This window comes from Theropithecus gelada, chromosome 14 (genome assembly GCF_003255815.1).
Source record: "Theropithecus gelada isolate Dixy chromosome 14, Tgel_1.0, whole genome shotgun sequence".
Classification (NCBI taxonomy): domain Eukaryota; kingdom Metazoa; phylum Chordata; class Mammalia; order Primates; family Cercopithecidae; genus Theropithecus; species Theropithecus gelada.
Window position 1 is genome coordinate 16,347,892 of NC_037682.1, and position 12,146 is coordinate 16,360,037.

Here is a 12,146-nt window from a genome sequence, read left to right on the forward strand (position 1 = left end):
TCCTTCGTGAGGCAGCAGTAGAAAAGTAACATAAATGTCATGTGGGAAGATGCATGGTCTGGCTAAAAATTAAAGACATAAAAATAAAAACCATTTAGTGATAACACGTTAAACTAGTAACAATAAATCTACCCGTAAAACTCTATGTGCTGGGTTTGGGGGAACGGGATACATGTACCTTTCTGGGGGGCACTGGGAATTGGCTCAGGCCCACTTAGGAAATTACTTATTCCTTTGACTCTGCAATTAGTAAGAAATTAGTTCATTTAAAAATATTCATAGAAGGAACATTTATGATAAAGAAAAAGATGGAAGTAATGTGAATGTCCAGCCTTCAACAGAGGGTGCTAAGCAAGCATCTTATAATGAAAAGAAACACCAAATAGAACAGTGTTAATCGTGGCATCCTGATGGGTAATATTGTTGCCTGGAAAGCATGCACAATCATGTTAATGGGATAAAGCAGAGCAACAATTAACTAATACTTTACCACTCACTGGCTGTGTGCCCTTAGGCTAATGACTTAACCTCACTGTGCTCAATTTCCTCATATCTAAAATGGGCATGATTTTAGGATGCACCTCACAGGGCCATGGAGAGATTTCAAAGAGGCAATCCATGTAGAACCTGGAATAGTCCTTGTTCCTTTATAGAATCTCAAGGAATTGGCCATTACTGTAACAATTATGAGTAGTATCATTATATGAAAATGAAGTGGGGCTGGGTGCAGTGCCTCACACCTGTAATCCTAGCACTTTGGGAGACCAATGTGGGAGGATTGCTTGAAGCCAGGAGTTTGAAACCAGCCTGGACAACATAATGAGACTCTTATCTCTATAAAAAATAATAATAAAAAAAAAACAGTCTGGCATGGCGGCATGTCCCTGTGGGCTCCTCTGCTCAGGAGGCTGAGGCAGGAGGATGACTTGAACCCAGGAGACTGAGGCTTCAGTGAGCTATGACTTAGCCACTGCACTTCAGCCTGGGCAACAGAGTGAGTTCCTGGCTCTAAAAAGAAAAAGAAAGAAAAAAGAAAATGACTTGGATGACTTCCATTCCTGACACTAAAATCTCTGGAGGCAATATTATATGGTAGGAGGCTATGTAACATAGTATTAGGAGTAAAGGCTTTGGTGTAATTAATAATAATACCTGACTCATGGTTGTTAATGAAATGACTCATGTAAAATGTGTAGCATAGTATCTGTCAACTCTCAACAAACCATAACTACGATTATTATTTTGTTATTATTTTGGGAGGGAGTTGGAGGTGAATATGGAACTACAACTCAAATAATAGCACTTAGTTTTTAGATAACAACTGCAGCTGCCTATCCTTTTACTTGTTACCAGTTCACATGTTCTTTCTGCTCCTTGGTTTCTGCATCCCTGGTCCAGTTTTTGAGTTTTTATGATGTGTTCTTCATGCTCCTGCCTTAAAGATCCTCCACGTCATCCCTTTGTAATTAAATGTTGACATGATTCAACATCTGCATGATTCCTGACCACCACGGAGGTGTGAGTGTGTGCATGCATGCATGTGTGTGCATGAGTGTGTGCATACAAGGGTATGTGCATGCGTGCACAGTATGTGTGCGTGTGTGTGTTTGTAGAAGGGGGGATGTGGTTACCTTGGAAGCATAAACATTAAAATCTAATGATTATCTGTTGCCAGACAACATGCATTCATATATAATGTGAAATGGAAGGTGGCTCCAGTCCTGTGGCCACCTCACTGGCAGGGAGAACAACCTAGAGTGGAGGCAAGGCCAGAAGGGAAAAGAAGGGGAGTGGAGGGTAGCTCCTCCTCGTCACCCAGTACTCTCTTGGCCAAATCTTTCCTGGAGTCACTGCCACTGTCCTGCAAGCCTAAGACAGCTATAAGGCTTAGAATTGTCCCCACCAATATACAACCTGAGTTGCCAAGTGCTTATTAAGCGTGTTTTCTGGAAAAGTTAATGGGAGAACAAAATAAAATTCGTTAGGAACTGGAACTCCCTGCCCCTCTTCTCTTGCTTCTGTTGGGAATTCTCAAGGTAATTGTCTGTTTACCTGTCTGTTTCCATGGCTAGGCTATCAGCATCTTGTGGGCAGGTACAGGTATTTTGTTTGAATCTTTTTCTCTAGTGTCTAGCACATAATAACCACAGAAACTTCACAAATATTTGCTGCATGAATGAGTCCATTCTTGAGCATCAGGTCAGCAGTACCTACTGATGGGTTCTCTTGGCTGAAAGCCCATAAAATCTCTCTGGCTGAGGCAGGCTAGTTAAATGTCTATCTAGAGACACTACTGTTGATCACTCTTGATAATGGAAAGAGAGGCTTCTGGGGGGTTGCTAGATAAAATAGAAGTAGATATAAAGGGATGAACTAAAAGATCAAAATTAACACTCAGTGATAAGAGGTAGAGGTAGCAGATGCTGTTGCTTTGAGGTCCTATTGAGAGAGATCAATTTTACAATAGTAGGAGAGAGAATGGGGCCACAGGGGGACTCTTCCTCAGCTGACCAGAAGAAAACCACCATGGGAGTGCGAGTGCACACGAAGCAATATATGCTGAGTAGCTATAATATAAAGAGGGTACAGAGAGGGTGACTGACTGAAATTCATCCACCTATTTAACACATATTTATTCAACGCCTACTATATATCAGGCCCAGGTTGGATCTATCTGTACAGCATACATCCCTGCACAGCTTATGAGGCAGACATCCACTCTGAATGGTCAGTGTCCATGATGCTTGGTTGTTAAATATTTAACTATGCCTTCTGTTAGCAGTGAACAAAAAGTCCCTACTCTCTTGGTGCTCAGTTTTTGGTCAGAGGGAATAGATGATAAGTACAACAAAAACAAATATATGACAGGTGATGATAAATGATATGGAGAAAGCCAAATCAGGGTACAGGGACAGAGGTTACATAATTTGCCTGAGACTTCACAGCAAATAAGAGGTGGAACTAGGACTTGATGAATTTGAAAGCTGACTCTAGTCACATCTGAAGAGGGGCTGTGGGGGCAGCTGGTCACGAACCTCACTGTAGTCCTACCTGAGCAAATGTCAGAAAGAGAGATCTTTTCATAAGTGATCATCAAATATTTATTGAGCCCCTCCTATGTATCAGGCACCTTGCTAAGCCCTGGAGATACAGCAGCTGACAAAACAGAAAAGATCCGTGCTCAGGGAGGGGTGAAGCAGAGGAGACGAATCTTAAATCATTGAAAAATAGAAAGAGATAAAAAGTATTTCAAAAGAAGAAGACAGAATGGTACAGGGAGGTAAAAAGCAGACCTACCCTAAAGAAAATGAAAGCCAACCTGTAAAAGACTTACCTGCATTCCCATGTTTATTGCAGCATTATTCATAGTAGCCAATATATGAAATTAACCTAAGTGTCAATTGATGGACAAGCAGATGTAAGAAGTGCCTTTTGCCTTCCACCGTGATTCTGAGGCCTCCCCAGCCATGTGGATGTGTAAGTCCAATTAAACCTCTTTTTGTTCCCAGTTTCGGGTATGTCTTTATCAGCAGCAAGAAAACAGACTAATACAGTAAACTGGTACCAGTAGAGTGGAGTGTAGCTGATAAAATACCTGAAAATGTGGAAGCAACTTTGAAACTGGGTAACAGGCAGAGGTTGGAGCAGTTTGGAGGTCTCAGAAGAAGACAGGAAAATGTGGGAAAGTTTGTAATCTCCTAGAAACTTGTTGAATGGCTTTGACAAAAATGCTGATAGTGTTATGAACAATAAGGTCCGGGTTGAGGTGGTCTCAGATGGAAATGAGGAACTTGTTGGGAACTGGAGCAAAGGTGACTCTTGTTATGTTTTAGCAAGAGATTGGTGACATTTTGCCCCTGCCCTAGAGATTTGTGGAACTTTGAACTTGAGAGAGATGATTTAGGGTATCTGGCAGAAGAAATTTCTTTTCCTTTTTTTTTTTTTTTTTTGAGATGAGTCTTGCTCTGTTGCCTGAGGTGGAGTGCAGTGGTGCAATCTTGGCTCACTGCAACCTCCGCCTCCTGGGCTCAAGTGATTCTCCTGCCTTAGCCTCCCAAGTAGCTGGTATTACCACCGTATGTGCACTACCATGCCTAGCTAATTTTTGTATTTTTAGTGGAGATAGGGTTTCACCATGTTGGTCAGGCTGGTCTTGAACTCCTGACCTCAAGTGATCCACCTGTGGAAGAAATTTCTAAGCAGCAAAACATTCAAAAGGTGACTTGGGTGCTGTTAAAAGTATTCGATTTGAAAAGGGAAACAGAGAGTAAATGTTCAGAAAATTTGTAACCTGATGATGCAATAGAAAAGAAAAACCCATTTTTTGAGAAATTCAAGCCAGATGCAGAAATTTGCATGAGTAGCAAGGAGCCTAATTTTTTTTTTATTATACTTTAAGTTCTAGGGTACATGTGCACAATGTGCAGATTTGTTACATATATATACATGTGCCATGTTGGTGTGCTGCACCCATCAACTTGTCAGCACCCATCAACTCGTCATTTACATCAAGTATAACTCCCAATGCAAGGGAGCCTAATGTTGATCCCAAAGACCATGGGGAAAACGTCTCCAGGCCATGTCAGAGACCTTCATGGCATCCCCCTCTCATCACAGGTCTGGAGGCCCAGGAGGAAAAAGTGGCTTCATGGGCTGGGCCCAGGGTCCCTGTGCTGTGCAGCCTAGGGACTTGGTGCCCTGTGTCCCAACCACTCCAGCCATGGCTGAAAGGGGCCAATGTAGAGCTTGGGCTGTGGTTTCAGAGGGTGGCAAGCCTTGGCACCTTTCATGTAGTGTTGAGCCTGTAGGTGCACAGAAGTCAAGAATTGAGGTTTGGGAACCTCTGCCTAGATTTCAGAAGATGTATGGAAATGTCTAGATGCCCAGGCAAAAGTTTGCTGCAGGGGTGGGGCCCTCATGGAGAACCTCTGCTTGGCAGTGCAGAAGGGAAATGTGGGGTTGGAGCCCCTCCACAAAGTCCCTACTGGGGTACTGCCTAGTGTAGTTGTGGGAAGAGGGCCACTGTCCTCCAGACCCCAGAATGGTAGATGCACCAGCAGCTTGCACCATGCTCCTAGAAAAGCCGCAGACACTCAATGTCAGCCTGTGAAAGCAGCAAGGAGGAAGGCTGTATCCTGCAAAGCCACAGGGGTGGAGCTGCCCAAGACCATGGGAACCCACCTCTTGCATCAGTGTGACCTGTATGTGATACCTGGAGTCAAAGAAGATCATTTTGAGCTTTAAAATTTGACTGTCCTGCTAGATTTCTGACTTGCATGGGCCCTATAACCCCTTTGCTTTGGCCAATTTCTCCCATTTGGAACAGCAGCATTTACTTAATACCTCTACCCCCATTGTATCTAGAAAGTAACTAGCTTACTTTTGATTTTGCAGGCTCATAGGTGGAAGGGACTTGCCTTATCTCAGATGAGACTTTGGACTGTGGACTTTTGGGTTAGTGCTGAAATAAGTTAAGACTTTGCAGGACTGTTGGGAAGGAATGATTGGTTTTGAAATGTGAGGACATGAGATTCAAAGGGGCCAGGGGCGGAATGATATGGTTTGGCTGTGTCACCACCAAAATCTCAACTTGAATTGTATCATCCAGAATTCCCACGTGTTGTGGGAGGGACCCGGCGGGGCAGGGTGGGGGGTGTAATTGAATCGTGGCGGCCGGTCTTTCCCATACTATTCTCATGACAGTGAAAAGTCTCACGAGATCTGATGGGTTTATCAGGGGTTTCCACTTTTGCTTCCTCCTCATTTTTTCTTGCCGCCGCTATGTAAGAAGTGCCTTTCACCTCCTGCGATGATTCTGAGGCCTCTCTAGCCATGTGGAACTGTAAGTCCAGTTAAACCTCTTTTTGTTCCCAGTTTTGGATATGTCTTTATCAGCAGTGTGAAAACAGACTAACACAGCAGATAAAGAAAATGTGGCACGTGTACACAATAGAATACTATTCAGTCTTTAAAAAGGAGGTGGTCTTGTCATTTGTGACAACCTGGATGAACCTGGAGGACATTTTGCTAAGTGAAATAAGCCAGGCATAGAAAGAAATATATTGCATGATCTTACTTATATGTGGAATCTGAACAAATTGAACTCATAGAAGCAAAGAGGAGAATAATGGTTACCAGGGCCTGGGAAGTATGTAGGAGAGGTATGGAGATGTTGGTCAAAGGATACAATGTTTCAGCTAGACAGGATGAATAAATTCTGGATGTCTATTGTTTAGCATGGCGACAATAGCATGTACTTCAAAATTGCTAAGAGATTGATCTTAAATGTTCTCACCATAAAAATCTAAGGATGTGGCATGATGGATATGTTAATTAGCTTGATTTAATCATTTCACAATGTATACATATGTCAAAACTTCACAGTATACACCATAAATATATACAATTTTTTTCCTTAAATATTTTTTCTTTTGTAGTGGTGGGATCTCACTATGTTGTCTGGGCTGGTCTTGAACTCCTAGCCTCAAGTGATCCTCCTGCATTGGCCTCCCATAGTGCTGGGATTATAGGCAGGAGCCACTATACCTGGCCAGTATATGTAATTTTTATTTGTTGATTAAAAAATTAATAAACATTAAAAAATGAAAAAGCAGGGCTATTCTCATTTGGTGGAGGACGACCTCCCTGAGAAAGCTGTGTGTTAGCTGAGTGTGCCTGTTCTGTGCTCCCTCTTTCACCTGTGAGATGGTGTTCATTGTAAACCCGTTGACTTTGAAGAGCATCACTCCTTTCTGTCTGGCTCCCTACATTTTCCTTCCTTTGTGAATGTCAGCTGGGGCTGAGTCCTTCCCAGTCTCTTCAATTTGTGATTCTGATGCTGTCCAGATGGGCTTAGCAGGCTCTCATCTCCCCAGCCAGACCACTGAGCTCTTCCAATTACCAGCCAGTCACTTGGAATCATGCCTCTGACCCATTCATTCAGGGCAGATGCCTTCTCCCAGGCATCCTTAGAATTCTGGACAGAGGAGAGTGGGAAGGAGCCCAGATTTTCCAGAGATGGAGATCTGCAGTGTCCGAGGAGGAAGAGATAAGAGGCAGGAATTGGAAAGAGCTGCAAGCTCTCTTCCCAGGCACTTGGGAAGTAAGAACTATTTATCCTATTTATTGGATGATTGTCAATAAGTCTTGCCAATTGCCTGGAAATATCCTGGCACTGCAGTGAGGTCATACTCACCTCTGTGACCTATGCCCTTTGCTCTTTCTTATCTGTCCACATGGATAAAGGTGCAACACCTATCTCTTTGGTCAGGCACAGAAAAGCTGCCACATGGGAGTGATTTATTCCTGCCTGTGTTTGTGAGGCCACTATTGCTTATTTCTTTTCCTTACCATTATCATCCTTGCTCAGGTGCTGCTGGGTTGGAACCAGAAGACCCTGTTTGAAACCGCAGCCCTTCTTTTCTGGCTGTCTAACCTGGGAACGTTAATGCAGAGCTAACAGGTGTTGGGCACCTTCCCTGTGACAGGCAAGAGGTTAAGTGCTTTATGTCAATTATTTTATGTTGTTCTTATAGCAGACCTAGGAAGGGAGGTGCTTTTTTTTTCCGCTTTAAAAGAATCACAAAACAACCGAGGCCGAGATAAATTAGGTAGTTTGCCAAAAGTAACACAGTTAGATGGTAGAAAAGCTTATGACTGTCACTCATGAAACACTGTGTTCAGTGTTGTACCTGTGCCATCTTTTAAAATCTGCAATAGTCTTTTCTTTTTTTGAGATGGAGTCTTGCTCTGTTGCCCAGGCTGGAGTGCAGTGGTGCCATCTCAGCTCAACGCAACCTCCGCCTCCCAGGTTCAAGCGAATCTCCTTCCTCAGCCTCCTGAGTAGCTGGGATCACAGGCATGCACCACCACGCCTGGTTAATTTGTGTATTTTTAGTAGAGATGGTGTTTCCCCATGTTGGCCAGGCTGGTCTCAAACTCCTGACCTCAAGTGATCTGCCCACTTCTGCCTCCCAAAGTGCTAGAATTACAGGCATGTGCAATAGTCTTAAACCTAAGTATGACAACTCCATCTTTTATACATGAGGAAATTCAAAAGCAAAGACATTAAGAAACTTTCCCAAAGTCACACAGCTTGTAAATGGCAGAGGAAGAACTTCAGCTTAGTCATTCTCCTTCCGAAGTCCAAGCCTACACCATCTTTCTGAACCTCAGCCTTCCCTTCTATGGTGAAGGGAGCCCTATTGTGATAAACGGCTGTGAGGGAGGACATCTTGGAGTCACACCTTTCTTCTCTTGGGTCTGCACCAGGTCTGATGTTTGAGGGAGATGCCTATAGGGACTGGGAGAGGTTGGGTCACACTAGAGTCCCTGAGGTCTGATACACGCATGATCTTTTTAGCCAGCTTGGGTTTCACTAAATATTCCAGAGTAGGAGACATTAGAGAAACAGACATTGAAAAAGCAGCTACTGGGGCTCCTGCTTGATTAAGGGAAAGGGTTTTTCAAGTCCATGGCCAAGAAGGAGAGTGATATGGTTTGGCTTTGTGTCCCCACCCAAATCTCACCATGAATTGTAATAATAATCCTCACTGTCATGGGAGGGACCCAGGGGCAGGTAATTGAATCATGGGGGCGGGTTTTTCCCATGCTGTTCTCATGATGGTGAATAAGTCTTATGAAATGTCATTTTTTTTTTTCTTTTTCGAGATGGAATTTCACTCTTATCGCCCAGGCAGGAATGCAGTGGCATGATCTCGGCTCACTGTAACCTCTGCCTCCCCGGCTAAGTGATTCTCCTGCCTCAGCCTCTTGAGTGTCTGGGATTCCAGGCACTTGCTACCACGCCTGGCTAATTTTTTTTGGTAATTTTAGTAGTGATGGGGTTTCGCCATTTTGGCCAGGCTGGTCTTGAATTCCTGACCGCAGGTGATCTACCCGTCTCGGCCGCCCAAAGTTCTGGGATTACAGGCGTGAGCTGCCACACCCAGCTGAGATCTGATGGTTTTATAAAGAGGAGTTCCCCTGCACATGCCCTCTTGCCTGCCACCATGTAAGATGTGACCTTGCTCCTCCTTTGCATTCCACCATGATGCCAGCCATGTGGAACTGTGATTCAATTAAACCTCTTTCCTTTATAAATTACCCAGTCTTGGGTATGTCTTTATTAGCAGCGTGACGTGAGAACAGATTAATACAGAAAGATACTAACGTGGATTCCCTGCATGGCAGGCAGTGCAGAGGGCAAAGCACCAGATTGAGGGCTAGCAGCACTGGGCCAAAATGTATGGGCTGTTCCTTATCAGCTGTGTGAGCCTGGATTAGTCTCCTAGTCCCTGGAGGCTTGGTATCCCTCTATGGAAGTGGGAAAAGGCACTTCCTCACGCAGTGAATTGCTAAGAGCATTTTATAGACTACTGAGTGCTTTATACATGTGATGTTAATTTCCTTTGGGTAATAAACGAGACATGCTGGGGCTCCCTTTTTTAATAGGTTTCTAGGTCTGGCTGCAGGATCTCATGATGTGCCCTGGGATGTGGATGTGTCAAAGTATCAAAGAATGGAAAGAGCAAGAGATGGAGTAGATACAGAAAATTCTGAGATAGCTTCACTCCAATCCCATGAAAGTGACAAATTGGCTGTACAATCACTCAACTGCTAACTTTTCCAGCACCTCCCACGTGCCTGGTCCTGGACTTTGCACTGCTGGTGGGAGAAGAAAACCCATTGGTCTTGTCTGATGGGAGTTTATGGTTTTAGGTGGGGACAAGGACAACACCAAGTCAGAACTATTAGACACGGAATTTAATTCGGAACTAAGCTGGATGGGAAATGGAGGTGTACAGGTTCTGGAAAGAAAGGCTGATGGGGAGATGAGAGTAATCAGGGGAGGCTTTGGCAGAACCAGAGCTTGAGAGGGACTGAAAGGAGCAGGAAAGGTAGTGGTGGCTGCAGTGACATCCCCTTCACCCCACAACATGTGGCAATTACCAACTTCCTACTGCTAAAGAGCATCAAGCACTGACTTTATCCTGGGCACAGAGCCAAATCCTTTATGTCATTCAAGTCCCCCAACCTTTTGAGGTGACACCATTTTACAGATGAGAAAACAGGCAGGGGAAAGAAGCCGTTTCCAGGTCACATACCTAGTCAATGGCAGAGGCGGATTCTAACTCTGGACTGTCTGGTATATCCAGAGTTCGTGCCCCTCACCACAAAGCTGTACATCGAAGGCATGACAGACCCGTGTGAAACACTTTTTGTTGTCCAGCCAGGCTGAGAAGGTAGGGGCAATGGAAAGAAGGTTAGTACTTGTCAGGAGCAGAAAAAGAGAAATTTCTTTCTTATCCATTCTTTTGTTTTTCCCTTACTCCAGGAGGGACTTTGGGGCCAAGATGTTTTTGCCCAACAAATGCTTTTGGCATGGAGAGCTGAGAGGAACTACACCGTGATGGAGAAGCGAAGTCTGGGTGCTTTGGGTTGGTTAAGGCTCTGAATCCAGAATAGAGAGTGGGGCCTGAGGGTGCATTGTGTAGTCCTCAGTGGAGCACATGAGGGCAGAGAGGCGGGGTTGCAGCAGGAATCCACACCTGCAGCTACAACATGGCCTTTACTGGGAGAATGTGAGACATAAAGGTCAAGAGTTGATCTAGCCATGGAAGGCCAAGCTCCACCAGCCCCATGAAATAGAAGGATCATGACCTCAAATGAGACTCAGCCTGCTCTCAATCCCCAGGGGAAGGAGTCCTGAACTGAGAAATCAGGCAATGCCCAGCTCTCCTTCAAGTTTGCTGTGGGGCCATGGAGCAAATCATATCCCCTCCCTTGGCCTCAGTTTCTGCATCTAATAACATGGGGGCGTTTGGACCAGATGAATTCTAAATAGATTGGGTGACTGTAGAGTTGTATTCAGGACAGTGACTAAGCATTTTCCATGTTTTGAGATGATAGTTCACCATTTTCTCTAAGGGGCTGAATCCCTTTGGCCTGACTGCCTGGCTCTAAAGTCCCAGCTTTCGGACCCTACATCAATAAGAAGCTGGAGAGAGGACGGAGGTCTCCCCACTACCCTAGGGAAATGGGGACTGGGAGGGCTGGGGTGATGGAGCAGTCATTGCCTGCATCCTAGAATAGCTGCAGCCTTCCTGGCATCTGCCATCCTGGCTGCAAACTCCCATCTCATTGGCTGCTCCTTGTCCCTGCCGTCTGGCAGGCACTGCTTTCCAGGTTTTTGTGGCACCGACTAAGCAGCCTCCTTGCAAGCTACAGCATGCTGGCTTCTTTCTCCACATGGTTGGGATCATAATAGCAACTCTCCTCTGGTTCCTTCCATCCTGCCTCACTTCACCTCCCTGATGGGTGTGGACAGAGGGGTAGTTTAGGACAGTGGAAAGGGGCCTATACTTGGCATCAGGGGTCTCAAGTTCTTCCTGCCCACTTGCTATGTACATGGGAACAAGTCTAAACTTTTCTCCTGGCTTCAGCATCTTCACCTGTGAAATGGGTGTGATCAGGCTGTTGACCAGGGTGGTCATCCCTGTGGTTCACAGCTGGAGTCCCTTTTGCTTGGCCAGTGCCCAAACTATATGGGTTGTTTAATAATTGAAATACCTTCCTGAGGGTAATAACGTCTGGGCATTCACATAGAACTGCTGTGAGAATTTGATGGAGGTAAATGAAGGATGGGAGCAAGTGCTTTGGGAGCTGTGAAGTCATTATCAGGTAACGAATACGCCTGTCCGTCCAGTACCCATTTGTCTCCTCTGTCTTGAAGGTATATTTCACCTTGATTATCCACTCCCTCATTCTTAACCGTATAGTTCAGTTGGGACTTGCTCCACTCCCAGCTCCAAGTCTGCATGTGAGCAGGCCTGGGCAGGTGAGCATGTCTTCCTGTGGCTGCAGTGATAGGTTGAGAGATGAATTAAACCAAAAAAGCCTTACCCAAGTCAATCCTGGGGTAGGATCCAGACCTAATCAATAAGACCGCACATGTTCTCACTGTGGTAATGGCTCAGGAATAGGCTTATGACCTGAGTTAGACCAATCCGATGATTTTTCTGAGATTATTCTCACTGGAATGGGTGGGAAAACTCCTTTCTCTTTTTGGTGATGAGTTTGGAGGCTATGACTCATGGCTTTTTTTTTTTTTTTTTCCACACGGAGAAAGCCTGCCTGGGTAGAAG